Below are 26,148 nucleotides of genomic sequence, written 5' to 3'. Positions count from 1 at the left end.
ATTCTTTGTGTGAAAAGCTGTTCCCAGTCTGCTTTGTCTGCCCTCCTGGGAGCTCATCATCTCCACTAAAAGTCAAAATGGGATTTTGTACCCTCTATTCCCTTATCTTTTTTTCTCCCTAATATATATCTGCTTTGTGGGAGCTATGTTTGTCAAAATGTGCTAATTTATAGCATTATGGGGAAAAACGAAACCTCAGCTTTCAATTCTTGTTCTTTCAGGCAGCTTTACTAAGGATCTCCTCCTTCCTCCCTCCCTCCTTTCTATTTCTGGGGAGGTTATTTGCTAAACAAAACACGGTCTTTCTTTCCCCCTTGCAACATATGAGGCAGGCAAATGGCCACTCCTCATCCGTTTCTCAAGTATATTATACATACAATTCTCTCACAGCTAATAGCTCCTTCTATTGTCCATAATTTATCACTGTCAAGGTTCTTTACATTTTATTTCCTCCTTATGTGTTTCATGAGAAATCTATGCTTCTACTATTGTGGCCCTGGATTTCATTAGCATAAACTGCATGATGTCAAATAAATATATATTCCGTATCACACTAGAGTCTGTGTTTTCTGCAAAGAACAGGATGTTACTTTTATTGGTATGGTTTTTTCTCATTTCCTTACAGGCTTTTTCTTTTCCACTAAACCATTATGAAGTGAGTACCAAAGGTATCCTGGGTAATTAGCCATTACAGTACTGTCACAGAGGGTTCCACAGTCAATACAAAGATAATTTGGGCAATGGTGAATGACAGTGCTGTCCAGACTTTTGGGATAATCAAGGACACATCCAGCTGTACCAGACATCTGTCAGACCCATGAATCATTTCAACTGACTCGACAATAGCCAGGCAGCCCCAGTGAAGGTAAGCACTACAGCAGGCAGCAACACTTGCTCTTGCATTTAACTGCATGCTGCAAGAACAGAGCCCTGTGCAGAATAAGCACATTAGTGATGTTTTCATGTTGGTTAAAACAATAAGAAAGAAAATGTAAATCAATTGGTCAGGGGAAACAGTAGGCATATTATGAGAATACTTGGATTTTTCCTAGCTAAAAATAAAATGTATGCTCAAGAAATATTGGTCATGATTGGTTTTATGTAATTAATTCTATTTCCAAATCAGTCCAGACTTTTTTATGTACCTGAGATCTACGCTGTTAAGGGACTTTTATAAGTTAATGTTGCTTTTATGGTTTTCACTTTTAAAGTTCCTTAGCAAGGGTGACTGGCTGTTTGTGGAGCAGTCTTGGCTAGAAGTTCTTGGAATGGTATCGAAAACTCTCTAAAATGAGAAAGTGACACAACAGTCCAAATTGAATTAGAAAGTATTGTAATTACTTACAATATATTTTTTTAAATGACTGCCCCTCTGAGAATCTTTGACATTCACACATAGCAGATAGAACTCTGATTCCAAACTACAATTGACTCCCTGATCATGAATTTACTACAGTGAGCTGTAAATATGATCTTAATCTGGTTAGCTTTGATGTAACATTTCCTAGCTTTCCTATGCTATCCCCAAACTCCCAAGACCTTCCCAACTGAGACCAGAAGCAAGAAACTAGTCAATTTGCTGCCCTCTTCCTCCTTGTCTCACAAGAAACTATTATTATACAAATCACTTTTGTGAGTCACTTAACAGGCCCTTCATTCACAGTCTCTCATAAATCCTTTCAATGTCACACTAGTGAGTGCACAGTGAGCTGAAATGGAGCTGCTCTGGGCACCTGCAGTGGGGCAAGGAACCAGGGCTTCCTGTGATGCTGGGAAGTTGGGATCCCAGGTAACCTGGGTATCTGTCATGGAAATCAGGGTCAAAGGAGCATTTGCTTTTACTCTTTCATCAACTCTACTAACTTTTTGGGCTTTTAAAAACAGTTTTATTGAGGTATAAATGATACACAGCAAAATGCACTACTTAAGATATACAATTTGATAAGTCTGACACATGTATACACTTGTGAAACCATTATAACAATCAAGATAGTGAACATATCCATCACCCCCAAATTTTTCTTATGCCTATTTGTAATCCTTTTCTCCCACTCCTTCATGTTCCCCCTCCCCAGGCAAAGAGTCAAATGCTGTCACTACAGATTTTTTGCATTTTCTAGAATTTTATACAAATGGACTCTTTTAGAACAAACTCATTTTTTATGTGTGTGCCTTCTATTACTTGGCATAATTTTGAGATCTATCCATGTTCTTCCATGTATCAGTGATTCATCCCTTATACCACTGTTTATTTATCCAATACACCTGTTAATGGACATTTGATTTGATTTATTTTTGGTTTGGGGCTTTCACAAATAAAACTAATGTGAACATTCATATACAAGTCTGGGAATGGACATATATTTTATTTCTGTTGGATAAATACCTTGGAGTACAATGGTTGAATTACTTTGACAAACTGTTTTCTAAAGTGGTTGGACCTTTATACATTACCACCACCAGCAGTGTAGGAGAGTTCCTGTTCCTCCACATCCGCTCAACATTTAATATGGTCAATTGCTTAATTTTAGTCATTTTAATAGACATGCAGCAATATCCCACTCTGATTTTAATTTTCACTTTCCTAATAACTAATGGCATAAAGTATTTTTTTCATGTGCTTATTTGCCATCTATACAGTTTCTTTGGTGAACTGTCCAAATATATTTTCCATTTATCCTAAACAAGCTTTCTGTATATCACCAGCTCTATTTCTGTAGTCTCTTCTGTTCCATTGATTTATTTGTCTATCTTTATACCAATACAACACTGCTTTTATTATCATAGCTTTGTAAGAGGTCAATGAAATGTGGCACTAGTTCTCCAGCCATATTTTTCTTTCTCAAAATTATTTTGGATTTTCTAAGTCATTTATACATCCATATGTATATTAGACTCAGCTTGTCCCACAAAAACAAACTGATATTTTGATTGATGTTGTATTGGATCTATACATCAATTTGGATAGAAGCAAATTTTAACAATATTGAGCCTTGTAATCCATGGACAAGGTATCTCTCTTCATTTATTTAAGTTTTCTTTAATTGTCTCTTCATTTATTTAAGTCTTCTTTGATTATTTAAGTCTTCTTTAATTCTCTCATTTCTTTAAGTATTCTTTAATTAAGTCTTCTTTTATTTGTCTCAGCAATATTTCGTACGTTTCAGTGTACAGATTCAACATCTTTTGTCAGATTTGTCCCTTTTTTTCTTTTTTTTTTTTTTGAGACAAAGTCTCACTCTTGTCCCCTAGGCTGGAGTGCAATGGCGCAATCTCGGCTCACTGCAACCTCCACCTCCGAGGGTCAAGTGATTCTCAAGCCTCAGCTTCCCGAGAAACTGGGATTACAGGTGCCTACCACCACGCCCACACCCAGCTAATTTTTGTATTTTTACTAGAGACGGGGTTTCACCATTTTGGCCAGGCTGGTCTCGAACTCCTGACCTCAGGTGATTCACCCACCTTGGCCACCCAAAATGCTGGGATTACAGGCATGAGCCACTGTGCCTGGCCCCCTATTTTTAATTCTATTTTTTTTATTTTATTGAAGGTATCATTGATTTTCAGTTTCAATGAATTAAATAAATTGTTATTCCTTTTTGTTTCCATTTCTGATTATTTGTTGTTAGTATATAAAAATACAATTAATTTTTATATATTGACCTTGAATCCAGAAATCTTACAAATTCAGTTTTAGTTTTAATAGCTTTATGTTAGATTCCATTATCTTTTCTACTTAAACAATTAAATTGTGACTAAAGATAATTTTATTTCTTCTATTTAATCTGTATTCCTTTTCTTTCTTTTCTTTTTTTTGCCTGATTGTACTAGCTAAAATCTTCACTACATTATTGAATAGAAGTAGCAAGAGCAGACATCCTGCTCTTGTTCTTGATCTTAGACACAAAGATTCAGTCTTTTGCCACTAAGTATAATATGATCTATAGGGTTTCTGGAGGTATCTTTTGTCAGGTTAAGTAAGTTCTTATCCTTTTCTAGTTTGCTTAGAGCTCTTTTGAGGCATGAATGTTGGATTTTGCCATAATTTTTTTATTCTATCTAAATGATCATGTGGTTTTTCTCTTTTAGTTTTTTAATATAGTGATTGGTTTTTCAATGGTAAACCAACCCTACATTCCTGGGATAAACCCTGTGATCATGGTATATTATGCCTTTTATATATTATTAAATCTGACTTTCTAAGGCTTTGTTCAGAAATTTTACATGCATGTTTATGATGGATAATAATCTCAAGTAATTTTGATTTCTTATCAGTTTATTTTTATTTTATTTTATTATTATGCATTTATTTAATTAATAATTTTTAAATGTAATTGTTATATTTAATTATTATCAATTTCTTAGTGTTTGATTTTTGCTAACAGAAAAGCATTCTGTTATATTAAGTTTTCTAGAAGAGTTTGTACTGTGTTTGTCTTATTTCCTTTTAAAATCTTTTTTGTAGCAGTTTTATTGAGATATGATTCACATACCAAATGATTCACCCATTTAAAGTATACAACCCGATGGCTTTTAGTGTATTCACTAAAAGACTACATTTTCATTTCTTCCCTCCTGATCTTTACACTATAGATGCTAGATATTACATATATATATATAAAATAAGCCCTGCAATGTATTGTATTACTTTTTACTTAAATGATCAATTTTTAAAGATATTGAAATAACTGAAATTATTTAGATAATGAGCATCTTTTTTTTTTTAAAACAGAGGTTTATTCTGTTGCCCAGGCTGGAGTGCAGTGGCATAATTTCAGCTCACTGCAACCTCCATCTCCCATGTTCAAGTGATTCTCTTGCCTCAGCCTCCCGAGTAGCTGAGATTACGGGCACCCGCCACCACACCTGGCTAATCTTTATATTTTTAGTAGAGATGGGGTTTTATCATGTTGCCCAGGCTGGTCTTAAACTCCTGACTTCAAGTGATCTGCCCGCCTCAACCTCCCAAAGTGCTGGGATTGCAGGCGTGAGCCACCGTGCCTGGCCATAAGTATCTCATATACTTATCCATGTAGTTGCCATTTCTGGTATTCTTTGTATAGATCCATATTTCCATCTGGAATCATTTTTCTTCTGCATGAAGGACTTTCTTTAACATTTCTTACTTGGTCTGCTAGTGATGAACTGTTTCAGATTTTATGTATCTGAAAACGTCCTTAATTCACTCTTATATTTGAAAGATTTTTTACTGAGTAGCGTTCTAGCTGATAATATTTTTTTTTTCAGTATTTTAAAGATGCTGCACCACTGTTTTCTCATTTGGATTGTTTCTGAAAAGAAATCTATTTTCATTTTTGTATTTGTTCCTGTCTAAAAAGTGGTTTTTCCGTCTGGCTGCTTTTAAGAGTTTCCCTTTATCCGTGCTTTTAAGCAATTTGATCATGGTGTGCCTCAGTGTTGTTTTGTTCATGTTTCTTGTGCTTGTTGCTTGTTGAGCTCCTTAGAACTGTAAGCCTGTCATTTTCAGCAAATTTGGAAAATTTTCAGCCATTTTTTTTCTCAAATATATTTTTTTCTCTCCTTTCTTCTTTCCTTTGGAGATTCTTTTTTTTTTGGAGATAGAGTTTCACTCTTGTTCCCCTCGGTAGGGCGCGCAGTGGTGCAATCTCAGCTCACTGCAACCTCCGCCTCCTGGGTTCAAGCGATTCTGTCTCAACCTCTTGAGTCGTTGGAATTACAGGCTCCTGCCAGTACACCTGGCTAATTTTTGTATTTTTAGTAGAGACAGGGTTTCATCATGTTCGTCAGGCTGATCTTGAACTCCTGACCTCAGGTGATCCACCCACCTCGGCTTCCCAAAGTGCTGGGATTACAGGCCTGAGCCACCACACCCGGCCTCCTTTGGAGAATCTAATGTTGTATTTATTATGCTGCTTGAAGTTGTCCCACAGCTTACTGATGCTCTTTTAATTTTTCATTCTTTTTTTTTTTTTCTGAGACAGAGTCTCACTCTGTTGCCCAGGCTGGAGTGCAGTGGCACAATCTTGGTTCACTGAAACCTCTGACTCCCGGGTTCAAGAGATTCTCCTGCCTCACCCTCCTGAGTAGCTGGGACTGCAAGCACACACCACCACACTTGGCTAATTTTTATATTTTTAGTAGGAACGGGGTTTCACCATGTTGGCCAGGAGAGTCTCGATCTCCTGACTTTGTGATTCACCTGCCTTGACCTCCCAAAGTGCTGGGATTACAGGTGTGAGCCACCATGCCCAGCCTGCTCTTTTAATTTTTTGGATTCTCTTTGCTCTTCATATTTCATTTGGGAGTTTCCATTGCTATGTATTCAAGTTTACTTGACTTTTCTTCAAAAATGTCTATATACTGATAATTGCTTTCAATGTGCTTTTCATTTCAGACATCATAGTTTTCATCTCTGGAAGTTTAGTTTGGGTCTTTTTTACATCTTCTATGTCTCTATCTACTTTTTGAATATAGGAAATAGTTATAATGACGGTTTTGATGTCATATTATGCTAATTGTAACATCTATATCAGTTGCGGGTTACTTTCAATGGTTTGAAAATTCTAATTAAGGTTCATGTCATTCTACCTCTTTACATTTTTGATAATCATGGACTAGGCACCAAACATCACAAATTTTGCCCTGAGCTTTATTTTGGGATACACTTAGGTTATTTGGAAGCAGCTTGATCCTTTCAGGCCTTGTTTTTATAATTTGTTACGTGGTTCTGGAGCAGTGGTCCGTCTGGAGCTAATTAGTCCCCGCTACTGAGGCAAGCTCTTCTCAGTATTCTAATTCCCTGTTAATTGTGAGTTTTACCGTTTTGGCTGATGGTAACAGAAACTATTCCTGGCCCTGTCAGTGCACATACTGTTTCCTTCAATCTTTTTAAATGTATTATCCCCCAGCCTCAGGCAGTTTCCTTACCCGCATGCACTGATGATTACCCTGTTGAATGCTTGCGGGGCGGGGGGGCCTTGCAGCTCCCCAGGACTCTCTCTTCTCATTGGTACTCTATCAGAGTTTTTGGCTTACCTTGGTCTTCCTGAACTCTGTGCTGTCTCCTCAACTCAGGGTGTTCTCTGGGCCTTGCTTGGGTTTTTTGTGCCCACACCACAGCCTGGAATCTCTCCAAGGCACACGAGTAAGTGGGAGAAAGTACAGGGCTCACCTCGATTGTTTCCCTTCTCTCAGGGATTACTGTTCTTCATTGCATGATGTCTCACACCTTGAAAACTTGTTTTATATATTTCATCTTTTTGTTCTTGTTTCAAGCAGGAAGATAACTCTGGTTCTGTTACTTCATCTTTGGTGTTGAATTATTTTTTGTTACTTTTATTCATTCATGTGTTTGTTCAACAAGTAAATGTGTCCCATGGCTGTGCTATAAAGGGCTGAGAAGATTCATATGAAAAGATCTGCTCCAGGAGGATGGAGACGTCTGTTCTGTTCACCACTGTAGCCCCAGGAAATGAACAAAATGCCCATTCATCCCAGCGCTCAGGAGTAGTGGGGGAGATAAACAATTCTACTTCAGTGTACAGGTTCCATATGCACACAAGGACTGGAGACGTAGAGGAAACAATGCTTTAGTCCATATGGGAGAATCTTAAAGGCCTCACAGAAAAGGTAACACTTGGGTACATTTATAATGGAGGAACAGGAGACTGCCAGAGAGACAAGATGGGGAAAGTATTCCAGGCAGGTGACTAATGTGAATAAAGGCATAGAAACACGAAGTTGCATGATATGTTCAGGGAACTAAAACTTCCTTGGAATATTATACATGTGAAAGGTAAGGACAGGACCCAGAGAGAAGGCGAGTAGTAAAAGATGAGGCTGAACAGGTGATTAGGAGTCAGATCATCTAAGATCTTGTATATCGTGTTAAGATTGTAAACATATTTTAAAAAGGGAACACCATTAACTGGAAAGAAGATACAATCTTTGGAGAAAGGAGGACCAGGGAGAAGATTAAATCACAATACAAGAAAAGTACAGAGAACTAGAACTCCACGATGTGAGTGAATGGAAAGCCAATTGCTTGGGAAGCCAGAGAGCACACCTGGGATTAGGGTGAGGCAAATGAGGCACCTACAGGCCAAATTAAAGGGGATGCTTGCCCTCAGGGTCATGAATGTGCCTACCCTACCCCTGCACACCCATGACAGTGAGCAGCTCTTTAAATATTGCACCCTAGGTGCTGCCCTTGCCCTGTAGTCCTGGTCCTTGCAGGAAGATTTCTCATCTTTCGTAGGCAGTCAAACAAATCATAAATCTAAGCCCCAAACACAACTGGGATGGAGACTGCAAATTAATAGACAACATAAAGACATAAACACTACACAGAGAAAATAATCATTCGTACAAAAAGATTTTCAGCTAAACCTCTCTCCATCATCTGAAGATTGCCAATGTGACCATTGGCAAAAGTCGGTCACATATAACAAGTCTCTACCAAGAAGACAGAAAGCTTGAATTAAATCTCTCTGGAAGTACATCGTCCACTCGTGCTCATGAACAGACAGTTACCTCACTTGAGCTACCCAACACAGGTACTTGGCAAAGTTTGGAGGAATAGCAACCAGATAGGCACCAGGCACCATAAATCCTAACTTTGCCTCCCCAGGAGACAACTCCTTGATCAGATGAGGCTTGTTCAGGAAAGGTGTGTACTGCTCAAAGTGTGGTCACTGCCCAGCAGCCTAGCAGTATCTGAGTGCTGTCAGAAATGCAGAATCTCAGACCTCAAAACCCACTTCCATTCCCCTAAGATCCTTAGTGTTGACACATACATCAAAGTTTGAGAAGCACTGCTAGAAATGACTTTCTCAGGATGGTTCTGGGGGACCGGCTTCCCAGAAAACTTTAAAAATGGCATTTGGAACCTATGGTGGGTTGATTAGTAGTCCCCAAAAACATATGCCCACACCCTAATCTCCAGAACCTATGAATGTGACCTAATCTGGGAAACAGGTCTTTGTAAATTTAATCATATTGAAGGTCTTAAGATGAGAGCATCCTGGAAAATCCAGGTAGATCCTAAGTCCAATGACAAGTGCCGTTATAAGAGTGAGGCAGAGAAAGACGACGCAACCAAGAGCAAAAGGCACGGTGACACTGAGGTGGAGAAGCCCAGGAATTCTGGGGCCAGCAGAACCTTGAAGAGGCCAGGAGCAGAATCTCCCCTGGAACCCCCAGAAGGAGTGTCACTTTAGACGTCTGGTCTCCAGAACCGTGAGAGAGAACATTTCTGTTGTTTTAAGCCATGAGGTTTGAGGCAATGTGTTATGGCGGCCCTGAGGAACTAATACGGAACTACCTAATTTATTTATCCATTCATTGAGTGAGTCAGCCAATTGGCGAGCAACATTTGTTAGTCATCTTCTATGTGCCATTTCACAGATGCAGAAACTGAGACTTATAGAGCTGAGGTGTGCTCACTGTTACACTTTGTAAGTAAATCACAGAACTGGCATTCAAGGCCAGATCGTTTTTATTTCAAATCCAGTTTATCTTTCTACTACACAATCCTTTAGCAGCAAAAATTAAGGGCCAGGTTATTTAGTGAGTCATGAATATAATTCTCACCAAATCAAGGCCTTCACAGTAACACATCCATAAAATACTTCTGTCCACAATTCCTGTTTTTAGTACATTAGTGAAGATGAATATTGCCAGCCTCATTGTGTATAAATCCCTATCATGTCTTACTCAAGTCCAGAACTCCTGTGCCTTCTTCTGTTTAATACTCTCTCCTCAAATCAGAATAGGAAAAAAAAAAACTGACTTTTCACTTATCTGTAGTCAATTCACTTCGATTTTTTTTTTTTTTTTTTTTTTTTTTTTTTTTTTTTTTTTTTTTTTTTGAGATAGCCTTGCCCTGTCACCAGGCTAGAGTGCAGTGGCAAGATGTTGGCTCACTGCAATCTCCACCTCCTGGGTTCAAGCAATTCTCCTGCCTCAGCCTCCCAAGTAGTTGGGATTACAGGTGCCTGCCACCATGCTCAGCTAATTTTTTTATTTTTAGTAGAGACAGGGTTTCTCCATGTTGGCCAGGATGGGATTACAGGCGTGAGCCACCATGCCCAGCCATTTCTAATGTTTTACCTTGACCTGACCATTTGCCTTTCTACCATTCACAGCTAATTACAGAATGGAAACTTTATCTCACACCTTGGAACAGCAATGTGGTTGGATAAACCAAGGGGGCTCTTGACAGTGCAACTAAAATATGGCCATTTTAGGGGCCTGGGATGAGGCAGTCAGGAGGAATTATATCCTATCTTCCTCATTTCTTTGCCATTCATTCACTCGACCTGCATATATTAATTAAGCCCTTTCTACCTGCTAGGCACTGTTCTGAGCTTTGGGGTGGAGTTCTGAAGAAGAGAACCTTAGTCCCTGTCCTCATGGTGCTAAAGGAGTACCGTTGGTGGGAGAGGCCCAGGAGAGAAGTGGGCCAGGGTAAAGATGGTCTGGTGTACACATGGTGCTGTGGGGGCAGTTAGTGCTCATGATTGACACCAAGAGACACCAGGACACAGTGAGGACTATGACAAACTGTAGGAATCCTCTTCTTAGCGCCAAACAACTCACTTTTATGTAAAGCACCTGATTTAAACTGGTGAACTGGCAGTCTCCAACCTAAATGCATGCTGTGACAGGCGGAGGCACAGGAAGCTATGGAAGCTCTTAAAGGGGCATCTAAATCAGACACATGTTGTGCTATCCTGGAGATGAGCCACGAGGCCCTGCTAGCATTTTTCATTCCCTGACAGTCATCGTGAGACCATAGTGTCATAGACTAAGCTCACATGTCTCAGGACTTTTTACACACATTTTTTATGCTCAGCCTTCCTAACACACACAGCACAGCCCACTATTCACAGATTGCAGACTCCAGAGCAAACACCTCCCCTACAGGAGTCTCCCAGAAAGTAAAAGGAAGGAGCAGAGGCTGGGCCTGGGCTGGAAGGAGCAAGGCTTCTACAGGCTGGGAAGTGCAAGTCTGAGGCCACCTGACAAAGGCAAAGGGACTGGGTGGAGGAGAGCTCTAGATCCTAAGGTGACACAATAAGCCACCAGAGCCTTTTAAAGGGATGAACCTGGGTTGAACTCTCCAGCATTGGTTTTATTCTGATATTCCTTTGCCCTTGGGAACCTGGGAAGAAAGCTTTGGTTATTTGTCGATCAGTTCTACAGTTTCACTTCACCTTCTTTCAATGCCAGCAACAAATAAAGCTAAAAGCAGCTTCATCTCACAAATGAACTGGGGCCATGAAAAACATATCGCTCTGACAGCCATGGCCACAGCAGCTCCAAGGTAAGGGTAAAGATGATCTGGTGTACACATGGTGCTGTGGGGGCAGTTAGTGCTCATCACTGACACCAAGAGACAACAGGACACAGTGAGGACTATGACAACTGTAGGAATCCTCTTCTTAGCACCAAACAACTCACTTTTACATAAAGCACCTGATTCAAACTGAAGGTTAGGGAAGGCCTCCCTCTCTAACCTCAAGAGATGGTGTCTCAGGGACGAGGTACAAGATACCATTTTGGCCTTCTCAAATTCATCTTCAACAGGTTATCCCAAGAGCCCCTTTTTTGAGAAGCCCATGAGTAGCCTCCAAAGGGGATCAAGTCTAGATAAGTGACTTGAAGCATCTCAGTAATTATGAAATCATGACATTGGCATTTTCCAAAATGGGAACGATTACAGGAGGATGGAACAGCTGCTTTGAACCCAGTGGTGAGTGCATGCAGTGTTGGGGATGCAGAACTGAATACGAGGTGACCCCTGCCCCTCTGGAGCTCACCAGTGGGTGGCCACAGCAGGTGTGTACATAATAATGGTGGTGCAGTATCATAAGGGCTCTGGGATCAACAAGCACTGGGAGCCACAGATGGATAGGGGCAGAAGAGACTACCTCTGCCCAGGGGAACTTTGCAGAGGGACCATGAAATCAGCAGTGTGTGGGATAAAATGAGGAGGACGTAAAACTGGAAGTAGGGGGTGAAATTGGGCCATAGTGCAGCAAAATGATGGAGGCTCAAAGTAGGGCAGAGGCAGCAGGGATGGGGATGATGAGGTAAGGAAGGCTGGGGTGGAGGCAGTGAATGGGAAAGAGAAAAGAAAAAGTTGCCTTGGGCCAGTCCTGTGTGTGTCAACATTGTGGAGTGAAGGCTTTCCCTTCTCAGTCTCCCCTCCACCACTTTGGCTTGACTCCTGGGCCCAGAGCTATTTGGAGACAATCTGCCTCTCCCAGATGTGCACAATCACTTTGCCGCTCTTGCCTCTGGCCTTGGGAGTTCCTGTTTCTGACAGGATGCAGAATGACTAGATGAAATTTGGTGAACCTTTCACCTTTTTAACTGCCTTGGTCTTCTCTAATCTTTTGGCTTCTCTTGATAAGCAGTTTCTGCCACTTAGCGTTCCAAACTCCATCAACCCAGGTACTGATTTAGCAGATCCTTTGTTTTCTTCTACCTTGGCTACCTTGGATGGATCTGGAAGTTACACAATATCAGGAAATTGAATGTGCATAATCTCTGGGAAAGAGCCCTGGCGTTGTGCCAAGGTATTTTAGGACAGTGTGCATCTTTATTACACTGCTCAGATTGTGTCGTAGGACATCATGCCAGGTAAGTAACTCACCTCCGTTTCACTTTGTTTTTCAGTTTCCCTGAGACTTTCTGTGAGGCCTGCAATTGGTTTTGAGTTCCAGCTCCAACATTCTCCAAGGGCCCAGCAATCACCATCACATATGGGTGGACAGGAAAGGGCATACCTCAAAAACAGTACAGAGTTCATCTTGTTATGGAGATGTATCCTGAAAAACAGTACACGGATCATCTTGTTACAGAGATTTCTGGCACATATGTACAGTTGGCTCTCCATATCCACCGGTTCTGCATCGGTGGATTCAACCAACTGCAGATCAAAAATATTTGAAAAAAATACATTGCATCTGTACTGAACACGTACAGACTTTTTTCTTGTCATTATTCCCTAAACAATACAGTGTAACAACCATTTACATAGCATTTACATTGTATTATAAGTAACCTAGAGATGATTTAAAGTATGAGGGAGAATGTATGCAGGTTATATGCAATACTACACCATTTTATATCAGGGACTTGAACACCCATGGATTTTGGTATCTGCAGGAAATCCTGGAACTAATTCTCCATGGATACCTAGGGACAACTCTGTGTGTGTGTGTGTGTGTGTGTATCAATCCTCATATGCATCATATCATATATGTGACATATAGCATATATATTATATCATATACATGTATTACGTGTGTGTATGTGTATATATATATTGACATATATCTATCAATTCTCATACGCCGGAAATATACACAAACATATATATCTATATGTATGTGCAGTATGTGCATATATACAGCTTTTGGTTGTGAGAAAGTATTACCTATGCTTCTAAGCCTTACCCTGTCTGCAGCCCTGAATTATCCTTTCTGGCAAGCATTGAACCCTCTCCATGAAGTAAATTTCCACGTGCAAGCATTTAGCCCAGTTTAAATCAAGTCCAAAGATTTAACTATCCAGTATTGCCTTTTCATAATCTGCTTTAATTGTTATTGATTTGTATGTTTGGAAACTGCCTGGAGATGATAAAGGCCTCCTGTCTGTTTCACTGCTGACCATTTGCTGTTCGGTCTCTGCCTTATCCTTGGCTCTTCAATTGGTCTCTCTTTAGCACTTCCACAGATGGTTCTACCTCCTGCCCTGCAGAAGTCCCTACTCCTGTGACAAATTGAATTACCAATAAAAAACAAACTGGAAAATAATCAGCAGTTAAATAAAATCAATTATTCAAAAGAAGGTTTGATATGGAAAGGCAATTGGAGCTTTATTCAGCAGTGAATTGAAATTAATAATATATATTTTATTCTCTCTATATAGTAGAATCAAATCAGGACATTCAAGGAGAAATCCCTGCCCAGGGTTTGACCAGCGTGTTGGCAATGGGCCTCCTATACTGATCTCTTATAAGTCCTGTTTCCTCCATGTTGGCTGGGTTTAGGCTCTTAAATTTCTAGCAGGGGTCTGAGAATTCTTGGTTATCTTTTGGTCTTTGAGTGACTGGCAACAGCAGAAAAAAAGAGACAATTGTAGTCATGCTGTGGGGAGAAGGCTGATATTTTGATGATGAATGAGGTTTAATTTTCACAGAACTTTCAAAAACTTTCAATTATCTTAATAATTATCATCAATAAACTTTCCTCATAGCACCATCATTTGTACTTGTCCATGTGAAGAAGATAAACTTGAAAATTCATTTAAACCACTTCGGAGGGCTGAATAAAGGGAATCTAGCATAGGCCATCTCCTCCAAAACAGGAAAGGAATATCTCAGCTGCTATGCAAGATTGAGAAAACTCAGAATCTGAGCTCTGTAGATCACCCTGAAGCTATAAGAATGAGGTATATATACACAATGGAATATTTTCCACCACAAAAAGCATGAAATCCTATCATTTGCAACAGCACGGATGGAACTGGAGGACATTCTATTAAGTGAAGTAAACCAGGCACAGTAAGACAGATACTACATCTTCTTACTTAAATGTGGGAGTTACGAAACTTGATCTCATGAAGGTAATGAATAGGATGGTGGTTACCAGAGGCTGGGAAGGGCAGTGAGGAGGGAGAGATAAAGAAGGGTTGGTTCATGGGCACAAAAATACAGTTGAATAGAAGGAAAAAGATCCAGTGTTTGATATCACAATAGAGTAACTAGAGTTAACAATAATTTATTTCATATTTTGAAGTAATAGAAGTAGATTTGGAATGTTCCCAACACAAAGAAATGATCAATGTTTGAGGTTATGGATACCCCAACTACCCTGATTTGATCATTACCCATTGTATGCTTTTATCAAAAGATCATATGTGCCCCAGAAATATGTACAACTATTATGTATCCAAACAAAAAATAAAAATAATTTTAAAAGGAATAGTGAAACTTAGGAATATGTGACAATAAAATCTCCCCTTTTCAGTAGGTTGTGTAGAAACCATTGTGTGTCTGTTTTCTAAAGTTCTAATTTGTTTAAACATGACTTAAAACGTAGGTTCAACTGAGAGGGAAAGAAGAATTACTTTCTCCTTTTAGAAATAAAGCTTGGACTGGGTACAGTAGCTCACACCTGTAATCCCAGTGCTTTGGAAGGCCAAGGCAGGAAGATTACATGAGCCTGAAAGTTCAAGACCAGCCTGGGCAACAGGGTGAGATCCTGTCTCTACAAAAAAAAAAAAAAAAAAAATTAGCTGGATGTAGTGGCATGTGCTTGTATTCCCAGCTACTTGAGGCTGAGGTGGGATGATCGTTTGAATCCAGGAGTTTGAGGCTACAGGAAACTATGATCATACCACTGCATTCCAGCCCATCTCTAAAAAAATGAAAAATGGAAATAAAAATATATCAAAAAGAAATAAAGTTTAGGATACGTTAGCATGGTGAATATGAAAATACTAAGAAAGTTAATGAAACTTAACTTTCTATAGCTTTAGTTTTAAGGCAATAGGAGATCAGTAGTAGAGTGAATACACAGGGCTACATGCCAAGGAAACCTGTTTTAGAAAGGCAAATCTTAGGCCCAGTGGATGTGCAGATATATTAGAAACGAGACTGTCTGAATAAATGCCATTTGTCAAAATGTTTTGTAGCAAAGAGCTTACTTCAAGGCAAAGGTGATTCATGAAAGGAAGGAGGCTGAAAGGTGAGGAGTTCAAGATGTGCGTCATTTAAGATTACATCCAAAGTGCTCCGAAACAACAAACAAACAAACACAACAAGCAAATCATAAAGAGCAAACACATGCCTTCTTGCTTCTAAGTGATGAAGGGAGAGTGGACCCTCTGCCAGATGAGTTTTGGTGCAAGTCTCCTCTGAATCCCTGAAGCACTCAAACCACCTCTGGCTCTACCCTAGAAATGCCTAGATTCTAAAGGAAGGGAAAGAGAAACTTGGATTCTAAAGGAATTAAGAGCAAAAACTCACACTTTTAAAATATTTTCTCTGAATTACAAGTTTATTTTAGGTTTCTTATATATTAATTCCTTTTAGTTTCTCAACACTTTAAACAAATGAATATTTGAATGTCTAAAATCTCCTTGATATTGAGTAGTATATATAAGGTTGTTTTTGCATATATTTACAGAAACCAACAATGAAATATATGCAATTCAAAGTTGTTAAAAATTGCTACATTATGATGACTCAGTACATGTGAAGGCACAAAGCTAGAAGACAAAGAACAATGTTTATTAAAGCAGCTGAAGTAATTTCGTCCACCACTAGTTGCTTTTTGTTCTAGGTTTTGTCTGCTTTACCCTATTGGTTCCTAAAATTAGGTGGATAAACTTCAGTCCCAATGCAAGGGCCCAAATTGACCTTTGCTTATATTCTTTTTCCTTTTATCTCTAGTCTATTTAATGAATATGTAACCCTCCTTGGAAAACATTTGACAAGAATGCTACTGCTCCTATTCGTATGCCTAGGCAGACATCAGTAATTGATCATGGCACTGTCTCCCTGGTGAGTTTGGACAGAGCTACACAGTTCTCCATATATTGTTTCAAGCAGCCCCTACAATTGGGTGGAATTAGCATATTAAATAAATCCTATTTTATGCCTTGGGACCAGTATCTCAGCTGTTGAAAATTTTGTATGCATAAGATACGATGAGAATCTTGCCAGAGTGGTACTTTTTTATAACTTACATATACCAGAATGTAGAAAGAAACAATAAAGGAAGTAGCAACATTCATAATCTACTATCTATTTTGTTGCTCTTCACTAAAGGGATTTGTTCTTATGTCTGTTGCTGTTTAAGTGCAACAAAATTACATATTATGAAGCGTATACACTCCTTTAGTAGAGGTTATTATTTAGGTTTTGCCATAACCATATTTATTTGTTTCATTAGAGTGCATAAATACTTTGGGGAGAGAGCCTTTTTTAAGATGAAAAGATGGTTTTTAATTATTATGGCTTTCTTTGCTTGAAGCTGATTTTCATAATTAACACATATTAGAGTCAAATGCAACCATGTATTTTATGCTCACTGGAGTATACAAAATTTAACTTCTCTCAATGGGCTGTTTGTGCAGTAGCATTTTCACAATGGCCTCTGCACACTCTGGGTAATGGTAATATTATGTTAATGTGCTGATCTATACTATCTATACCATTGAAAGTATTAGATCAACTTTTTGCAGAGTTTACACAATGTCACATTTGCTTTATGAAAATGTCCATAGCAAAATTTCATTTCAGTAATTGAAGAGTCAGATCAGGCCTGACTAATCAGCAAGTGCAACCTGTAGGACTTGAATCAGAAGAGGAAAAGAACTGTGTTATTGACTTTGTAAAAACAATACAACCTTTCTCATTTTTCTAGGGTCGAAAAAGAAAAAAGCAAATACAAAGTGCAAGTCCGAAGCTCTGCTTATTGGTTTTTTGTTCTGTTTTGTTTTCTCTGATTTTTTTCCTTAATTTTGTTAGTGTTGCTTATAGCAGAGAAGCAGAGCCTAGCTAGCTCTTCGCCAAACCCACTTTCTCCTCTTCCTGGGCAGACTACGTTCTCAATCTTATTTGCACTTAAGTATGGTCCTGTGGCTCAGCTCCAGCCCATAGGATGTGAGTAGAAGTAGTGCAAGCCACTTCCAAACCTAGCTCATAAAACCCTCTCAGATACATCCTCCATGTTCTTTTGCCTTCTACCAGCTTGGTGCAGACAAGCACTGTGAACTTGGAAGTCAAGACTGAAGATCGTGAAGCCACAGTACAAAAGGAGCCTGGGTTCTGGAATCACTCCCAATTAGAAACACTCGTTTGGGCTTTACAGGGACAAAAAGTAGACATATATCATATGTAAACTATTATACATTATCAGATGTGTTGATTACAGCAGCTAGCATTATAACTAATACACCGTTTTTCCAAGCAATTTTTTAGATTAGTAGTTTTGTATCCAGTTATAGGGTGGTGGGAAGAAGGTGGACAGAGCTGGGAGTATCATGAACTCCTAGATAACTTTTTGATACTGCACGCTCTAATCTTTTCTTACCCAGATTCTTATTCAAACCCCTATCCTGACCTGCCGGGTCAGGGGAAAGAAAAATATGTCAAGGAGACAGGAGCAAGGAAAGATTAAGTAACTTGCTCAAGACCACACAACAAGAAATTGGCAAAGCCAGGACTCAGACATGAGTGGTCTAACTCCAGAGCCCATGTTTATAACTACAATGTTAGCCTATCTCCCAAGTCCTGCTGGACATGGTCAGAGGACTTGGTCTTTGTTAAATTTCCTAAATGTGGTACACTCTGGATTGTCTATAAATGCACTTCCTACTTGGAAGTCTATCTGCAACATCTTAATACTAATTTGCTACGTCCCATCCAACCAACAACTTTATAAGTTATTTCCCCTCAATAAAAGTGAATATTATTGTCAGGGACAGATTTAAGAGGCAGCATATACTAGGAAAAAGATTATACATGCCAAATTAGTATCCATGATTTGTAAGCGACCTTGCTGCTGCTGCTTCAATTTACCTGGCTAGTTGAGAGTTGACTATACATGAAGAGAAAATGGTTCAGTTCAGCAATAGAAGCATGCTGTCACAGGAAAGCCTAGAAATAGCCAATTGGCATGTCTTGGGGAGCCACTGGACCACTGATAATACCCACACACATTTTAATAAGTTTCAGTGGAACACAGTGGATGAAAAGGAAGGCTTAGAGCCATACTACCAGGCTCCAATTTGAGTTCCACCGCTAACTAACTTTCTCCGTGGACAAGCTGTTTAACTTGCTCCAAGCCTCAATGCCCTCATTTATAAAAAGGGAGATAAAGATGATGATGATGATGATGATGATGATGATGATGATGATGATGATAGTCATTTCATAGTGTTGTTGGAGGTTTCATAAGATAATACATATAAACACATGGAAAACTTTCTAGAAATCTTAGCTATTGTTATTATTCCAAAGACTGCAGAGCTAAACAACAAAAGAATGAAGGTACAAGGACCAATTCTAATCCAAAGGGCCCTTAGAAATGTATATAAAGAAAGTAATCCTTAATTTAATGCTGAAAATTGGGCAAGGCAGCATAATAAGAGACCTTCGAATTGGCTAATCTGAATTGAAATTTCATCTCTCAGGTTAGCTCTCTCATTTTCACCATGTGATATAATCCCCATGAAACTCAATGTCTTCACCTACAAACTGAATAAATTCAGAGCTTTGCCTTACATATCAACTGTTTATGTGTATTTTCTTCTTTATGTTGCTCATGTCAATGGAACACATTTTTCTGTGCTATTGTTAATCTGAGTTTAGCTTTTGGTAAGTTCAGCAACTTCACTGTCAGGGGAAGAATAAAAGTGAGTTCACATAGAAATTATTGATTTTTTTTCTTTTTTGACTGTTTCAAAGGATAAAGAAGCAGTAAGATACTCAAACGTTCAATTTTCACCCTCTATCCACATCTAGCCTCCCCACAATGGGGTTTACTGACTAACTGGCTCCATCTTGGGGGCATGTATTTATGGCTGTTACTATAATTCCTCACAATTATTCCAATAAGCAAAACGTTTTTAGGTAAGAAAAATTACGTGAAGAGTTACATTCATTCTTTACCATTTATTTTATTTACTTAAAATTTTATGTATGCTAGATATTAGTTACTGAGTACGATTTTACACTAAAAGTGGTTGGAGTTCCTTAGAGAAATGACTGGGATTTAAAAAAATACAAGATAAACCCATAATATTTCAGGGGACAGAAAGTAAGGAAGTGCTCAAAATATAATGCAGACATGTCAGAAAAATTACAGGAGCTAGCTCTAAGGGGTTCTAAACGGTCAAATCTGGAACAATTTGAGCATCAAAATAATAAATAATAGAATATATGAGATTCTAGATGTCACATTGATTTGAATAAATAAATCATAAGTAAATGGGGGAGAAGGAAAATCTCATATTTACAGAAGAATACAAACTTTTAAACATAGAATAATTCAGTTAAAAATCACCATTTACAACTATCATAAGTAATAATAGGTTTTAGCAAGAATTATTATAAATGCTAAAATTTGTGATTGAAAGTATGACAGACAGTATGTTACTTAAATAGTCTGAGAGTATCTTCCCAGAAACTGTGTATAAATTACCAAGAGAAAAATAGCAACTGTACAGTGGAGAAACCCAGCAGGCAAATAATCAAATTATTGCAGTTTACATCATCAATATCGGGAAAAATTGGCATCTTGTGACTCTTGATATGATTCACTAAGAAAGAGACAATATTTTCTCTGTGGTATCCATATGCATAACTTGAGTCTAATCATGAGGGCACATCAGATAAACCCAATGAGGGGGATTCTGCAAAATACCTGGTCTATACTCTTCAAAAATGCAAGGCTGTGAAAGACAAAGGCTAAGGCACTGTTGCAGATTAAAATAAACTAAGCTTAGAAATGACAACAAAATGCAATTTATGATTCTGGATTAGAATTTGGGACGGGGGTGTAACTGGCAAAATTTCCTTATGGCCTGTAGATTAGATAATAGTATTATGTTAATGTTAAATATTCACATCTTGATAATTGTACTATGGTATTTAAAGGACTGTCATTGTTCTTCAGAAGTAAATACTGAAGTAGTTACGGGTAAGGAGGCATGATGTCTCCAACTTGCCATCAGATGACTCCAAAAACAATCAGTGTAGAGGGGGAGGGAGAGGAGAGAAGAATGTTGGGAGGAAGAGAGAACAGAGGAGAGAAGTGATAAAGCAAACAGATAGAAACATTAATAAAAGATTAACATCCGTATACCCTCTGCTTGGCTATGAATGTTCTTTGTACTAGTCTTCCAACTTTTCTGTAATATTGAAATTATATGAAAATAAAAACTACCCAAAGTAATACAAAAATAAATAACCAACTGTGCCATTTACATTTTTTAAATGCATGTTACATAATGTATTTGCAACAATTTTGAATAATTGGTCGGGGAATATATCTAGACATTTTACGATCAGCTAAAACAGAATTACTTCTTCTTTATAAGTTTTCACTTTACAATTTGCATTTTTCTGGGATATAACCTCAGCATAAAATATGAGCACACCTGTAATCCCAGCACTTTGGGAGGCTGAGGTGGGTGGATCACGAGGTCAGGAGTTTGAGACCAGCCTGCCCAAGATAGTGAAACCCCATCTCTACTAAAAATACAAAAAAAGTAGCCAGGTGCAGTGGCAGGCACCTGTAATTCCAGCTACTCGGGAGGCTGAGGCAGGAGAATCGCTTAAACCTGGAAGGTGGAGGTTGCAGTGAGCCGAGATCTTACCACTGCACTCTAGCCTGGGTGACAGAGCAAGACTCTGCCTATATATATATATATATATATATATATATATACGCGTGTGCGCGCACACACACACACATATATATATGTGTATATATATATATATGCCCCTCTGTCAGGATTAAGCACATCTTTTCCTGGGTTTGGAAAAAATCCTGAAATTATTAGTCAGTGGGCACTTACAATTCATCTCTACAAACTGCCTGGTAAATAATAGAGCACAAAATAAAGCCATTACCTCATTTAATTCAATCTTCATGGCATTCGTATGAATTAGTTATCAGGTCTTCATTTCAGAGACATGAAAACTGAGGTTCAAGAGCATGAACTATTTTGCCTCAGTCATGGCAGACCACGCCCTTAGTAGCAGTAGGGCAGTTCCCCATACCTGGACCACACTCTCTCCACTGCACCATAGCCCGCTTCTATGGAACCAAGTTGCTCTGCCTGAAACTTGCTCCAAGGATGTTGAAACCTTGATGGGATGAGAAGCTGGGAAAAGTGGAGTGGGGGGTGGTGTACTGTCATCTCAAAAGATACAAATCATTTCTCTTTTGAAAGAGAAAAAAGTTGAAAAACATCCTTTTGGAATATCTTTTTTTTTAATTTAAAAATAATCCCACCAAAATGGATACTATGCATAGAGAAGAGATATCATAACTGGAAATTGAGTTCTCTGAGAAGCAGAGACCATAGTAGCTTATACTTTAAGTTTCACTTGATGGATTCCAGGCAGTATGGTATCCAGGAGTATAATCTGTAGGATACTGTATACATTGTTTATAATGGAGACAAAGTTGCATCCATGCAGACTATGTACACAGGATTTAGAGCAAAGTACATGCCAAATGAAGATTTAGTAGATAAAAGAATATGGATTTAGGTTGTCCTGGGCCTTTAAATAGTAATGGGTTCTTGTGGGCATATATCATTCTTGGTTGATCAGTTGTTCATAGGACACTAAGAGCTAAGACCAAGGAGACTTCAAGGATTTGCAGACCTGATCTCTGACTCTCACTGGTGAAAAAACTGTAAAATGGGAACGTATTGCATGAACTCAGTGGGTTAATCTGGTCTGGTATGACATGTTATTATTTTAAAAGGGATAATCCAAATATTGAGAATGCAAAACTAAAAGGAGCCATATTTTCTTTCTGTAGTTTGGAAGAGTGAGAGGTAAGAAAAGTTGTTGCCTGTGCAGCTTTTCTACAAATATAAGGGAATGATCATTTCCATTAACAATCATGTTGGAAAAAGGAAAATCCTTGGACACAAAATAGTTAGGACGGCCAGCCTAAACTAAGACAAGAAAAGATGTTTCTTCCTTAAGTATGAAAGAGTAGATGGTTTAGCCACTACAGGAGCCTAGATACAAAAAACACTCTTAAATGTTGGCAATAATATGTTTTTTGCCTCAGGAGCCATCCAGAAATGAGCTGGGCTTGGAAATTGTGCCTTGGTTGGCCAGAGAAGTGCCTCTCTAACTGCAAAGGGAAGAAGCACTGTAGTCGAGCTTAGAAGCAGCTTTTACAGGAATTCTATGAGATTAAGCAAAAGTCTGTGGGCTTTGGAGTGGACATATCTAGGAACAAGTTATAAAGGGTTGTGATTTCCTTCCATTATTCCAGAGGCTTCAGAAAAGTCTTGTTTCATGATTCAGCCCATTTTCATGTGTGTGTGCGTGTGTGTCTGTGTGTTAAGGGGAAGAGTGTCAAGGAAGGAGGTTCCTGTCCATGCTTAGGCCTGAGTGAAAGAAGGGAGAGGTGTTGCCTTGCTGAGGTGGCAGGAACACAGCCCAAGGACAGGCTGAGAACTGGAAACGCTGAAGAAGATTCTTAACCAGAGTAGGGGCAATGGTCTGCAAGCAGGCCAGAGTACAGCGGTGCCCTGGAGGAAAGTTGGGCAAGCATGCGTGACAAGGTGAATTGGGAGACAAGATGCCATAACACAGGCATCTCATGAGAAACTGGGTAAGACTTGCAAAGGAAGGACTAGTGTTCAGCAAATTGAAATGAGAAGACATGAAAATTAATGCCATTCTAGCTAAAGTCCAGCATGTAGGATATTGGAGCATCCTAATTTGGGGGAAATTATATAAATTTACCTACATTGATACTCATATAAAAGGAAACATTAATTACTCTAATTTTGTGCAACAAAAAGTAATTCTTTTTTTAATTGAGATAAGAGATTTTATACATTCATGGGGTACAGTGAATATTTATTACATCCATAGAATGTTTAATGATCAAGTCATGTTATTTGGAATACCTGTCACCTTGAGTATTTATCATTTCTATGTGTTGGTAACATTTCAGTACAACAGAAAGTAACTCTGATTTAATAAACTATTTCAATTGTGCTGAAGTACAAATGCCTCATTATTCAATAATGTTTAGAAGAAACTAGAGACATATTAATATTTACATCCTACTGAAGCCTGTCATTCAAATAGGCACATGGCACTTGTTATTAACAAATAAACTTATTATGCCTGAGATGAGACTTTGCTTGCTTTGGTTATCTTTGACTGGGTAGCTCTGTTGGCAAGTTCTGAAGCCAATTAGGATAATGCACATGGTAGCGATAGATCTGGGTGTTGGATTCTGGGAAATACGAGCTTTTTTGGAACTGTGTAATGATGACAAAGGCATGGTAAAAGGAAGGCAAGGAGGTTCCTAATATTAAAATAGACCCTCATATCTGACATTCATTCTGAGTTATAACTTGTGTAAATATGTGTCTACCGTATCCACCAACAACACAGTTGCTACCTGCCACCTACAGATAATGTTTATCTTCCCACTTTTCTACCCACGCCCTGCTCCCATTACAATCTTCTGTTTTTGTCACCTCCCGCCACAACTCCAGGCCTGCCCAGTGGTCTCCAGAGTGTTCTCAAATTTTTAAGTCGCTTGTCTGTAAGTTCTTTTCCCAATACCTGAAAATCTGAGAAGGGAATGCTTGTCTTCTCACTCCTGGAGGTGGCACCTTCAATGTGTTATTGAGCCCTAACCCTCCAAAGACCCTAGCACTGAGTTCTATCTCCCACAAATAACCCCTAGACCTTGGTCAGCCATCATCTGAATTTAGTTGAATGCTGCTGATTTTAATATTCATTTCAGACAGACTTCACCTCTATTTAGAAAAATGCTTGGGGTTGAGGGAATGGTTCACACAATAGAGTGGCTCAAGAGCCCTGCATGGAGAATTCCCTGGGCTCTGAGTTCATGGAAACTGGTCCTTCAGCAGGCTGGTGGCTTAGCAATGTCCAGTGGCTACCACACATATTACCAGGGGTTAGTGAGGAAGGAAAGAGTGGAATGCCACCTCAATCCTACAAAATGGGCTGAGATTCTCCCGTCAAATGAAAGTATATTATACATTTCCTTCTGACACCATATCAAGAACTTGCCTCAAGGTTAAATAAATTCTAGAAATACTTTTTCCAGAAAAGAACATAACTACTTCCTGTTTTATATTTCCTTTTAGTAAACGGAAACTTTAAAGGCATTAAAGAGAAACATAGCAACTTTAATTTGTAATGTCTTTAGCTTCTGTCAGTTAAAATTAAGCCCATGATATCTGAGCACAATTTCCTATATTTAATAATACATAAAGCAAGATAATTAAAAGGTATGCACGCATGCTGGGAGAAAAACGCTTTTGAGTAAAACACTGACTTTAATCTCTGCCTCTATTGATGACATGTAGCGAAACCAAGCAACTGAAAGAAAAAAGAAAAAAAAAAGGACAATGGCAGAGACGATTCCTCACATTGGCTCTTTCTTCTGAGCCTCAGACTTCCAAATTCAATGATTTACTGGACATTTCCACTTCAAAGTCCTTAAAGTAGACTTCACAGACAGCTTTCAAAATCAAACTCAGCACCAAAGCCCCCAAAACCTGCTGTGTCCCTCACTTTAGGAATGAGAAAACCATCAGTCCAGTAACTTGAGAGTCATCTTGACTTCTTCTCCCTCAGAACAACCACCCACACACACATGCACATACACACACACGCAAACACATACATATCTAATCGAGCTCCATGTCAGTTATCTCTACTTCCTACTCAATGGTCTCCAAGCCCACTGCTACCACCTCACCCAAGCCATCTAGACCACTTCAATAGCATCCTAACTGCTTTCTCTGCCCCCAGTTTGGCCCCTTTCCAATTCATTCTCCAGTCAAATTCAGAGTGATCTATTTAAAACACAAAAGTGATCATGCCATTTCCTGTTTTAAAACATCAGTAGCTTTCCTTAGGAAATAATGGAGATAAATCAATTTTTCCTTTTATTGATAAGCCCTAGTTCTCCAGCATCAGTCTTCATTAATCCTACCCCCTTGCCTTCTATAGACTATTCAGACCGACCTTTGGTTCCTCCAACATACCGTGCTGGAACTTGCCTAAAATTTTATTGCTCACTGTTACACTTCTTTTAAATCCCAGTTAACTACCCCTTCAAGTCTGTGAGTCCTTCTCGTGCGCTCTCATTGCATACTAGATACATCCCAACCAGAAGACATGTGTCCTGAAGGTCCCTGTCTCCTCAATATATCCCCCGCTAGATTATAAATTCTGTGCAGGATTTTACATGTCATGTTTCTTTTCAAATACCCAGAAGCTGTCACACAGTAAACACTGAGTAAGTATGGAAGGAAGGAAGGGAGGAAGGAAGGAAGGGAGGAAGGAAGGAAGGAAGGAAGGAAGGAAGGAAGGAAGGAAGGAAGGAAGGAAGG

This window comes from Theropithecus gelada, chromosome 12, assembly GCF_003255815.1.
Source record: "Theropithecus gelada isolate Dixy chromosome 12, Tgel_1.0, whole genome shotgun sequence".
NCBI classification, from domain to species: domain Eukaryota; kingdom Metazoa; phylum Chordata; class Mammalia; order Primates; family Cercopithecidae; genus Theropithecus; species Theropithecus gelada.
The sequence above is the reverse complement of the archived record's forward strand: the minus strand, read 5'-3'. Positions refer to the sequence as shown.